Source organism: Helianthus annuus, chromosome 15, assembly GCF_002127325.2.
Source record: "Helianthus annuus cultivar XRQ/B chromosome 15, HanXRQr2.0-SUNRISE, whole genome shotgun sequence".
NCBI lineage: Eukaryota > Viridiplantae > Streptophyta > Magnoliopsida > Asterales > Asteraceae > Helianthus > Helianthus annuus.
The window spans coordinates 165,209,956-165,211,872 of record NC_035447.2 but is presented as its reverse complement, the minus strand read 5'-3'; positions in this window follow the sequence as shown (position 1 = coordinate 165,211,872).

Here is a 1,917-nt window from a genome sequence, read left to right as displayed (position 1 = left end):
AGTGCTCACTTTCGGAATCAGCGCCAAAAAAGTATGATTGATTTCTTGCAATAACCGGCCACTTCTAAAGAAATCTTTGATAGCACTAGTTACCTCCTCACCAACAATCTGCCATGATTTTTTAAAGAAAGCTGACGAATATCCATCCGGACCCGGAGCTTTGTCATCCCCGACATCAAAGAAAGCCGACTTTATTTCATCATCAGTGACCTCACGAATCATGAATTCAGCCTTTGCATCACTAATACGTCTAGGAAAACACATACTACTAGGCTGTTTGGTCACATTACCCTTCTTACCAAGAAAAGCTTTATAGTGATCAACGAGAGCATTAGCCACCGCTATTCCTTCAAACTCGTTTCCATTAGCATCTTTAATAAATTGGATTTGCGAAATGTTATTCCTGCTCTTAACCATATTATGGAAGAATTTCGTGTTAGCATCCCCAACCTGAAGCCATTTTTGTTTCGCCTTTTGCTTAAGAAATCGTTCTTCATCTAAAGAAACCTCCATGAATTTTTTCTGACATTCAGCAGCCAAGTTCCTAAGGGTGTAATCGTCCGGATCCTTATCCACTTTACTTTGATAGTCATCCAGCTCCTTCCTGATAATTGCCACACGCTCATGCAGGTTCCCCTGCCGATGTAAAAGGGACCGAATTGGATGCTTTAAACTTCTTAGCTTCTTCACCACTTTAAACATTGGAACCCCATCAAAGTGAGCATCCCAACCATCTTTAACGAGGTTTAAAAATTCAGCCTTGTGGGTAAGAAAATTAGGAAACTTGAACGGTTTATGCTTGCAACTCGACACTTCCGTTAACTTCAAAACACAAGCTGAATGATCCGAAACACGATGGGGTTGAAAGACCGCGAACGCCTTAGGAAACGAATCCGTGAAATGGCAATTAACCATGATTCTGTCAATCTTTCTCATAATCCCTATCCCATGCTTAGGTTTTTGGTTCCAAGTAAAGTGCACACCTGAACTTTTAATATCAAAAACCTCAATGTTCCGAACACATTCTCTAAATTCCACCATACTAACCGAAACACCTGATGCCCCCAAATGAGTATCACCAAGCTCAAGAATGGCGTTAAAATCCCCCATAATCGTCCACGGCTTGTCATTGACAAAACCCTTGTGCCTGTTCAACGAACTCCATAGCTCTCTTCTTTCCTTATAATCGTTACTAGCATAAACCATAGAACAAAACATGGCCTTCTTCGCACCTTTAAAGACAAGTTGAAGATGCATGACTTGATCCGTAGCAGATAAGAGCATAACATCCACATCCCTAGGATTCCACCCTACGATGATTCTAGTGCTTTTGTGACATAAGTTTCCATTCGACAACCAATCCCATCCCTTGCAAAGCTTACTATACACATTCCCTAAGTTATGAACTTGAACATGAGACTCTAAAATGCCACACACCTTTAAGTTATTTTCCTTGATAACATGCCGAACCTCTTTTTGTTTCAGAGGGTGGTTCAACCCCCTTATATTCCAGCTGGCTATACTATCCATTAGAAACCTCCACAGCAGGAGTGCTTGCCCCTGAAAAAGAACCACCGTCCTTCATGTTATTTTGCATAAACCTAGTTGTTTCATCAGCCACTTCCCTGACTTCATCATGATCCGAGTCATTCTCATCATAATCATTATTAGGAGTCTCCAAAGCACTGAACGCATTCTTCAGCCGAATACCATTTGTCTTTGGTTTAGATGTAGAAGCATTATGTTGATCCTTTCGAACCGGACGATAGACAAACTTAGGTTTATCTCTTACAACTTGTTTTGCTGATTTCTTCCTTCCCATCACTTGATAACCCTGCTCATCCACCTTATTCTTACCTTTGTTTTCCTGAATTACAACCGGTTTCACGGACTTAGGGCACGACTCCAACGTATGGC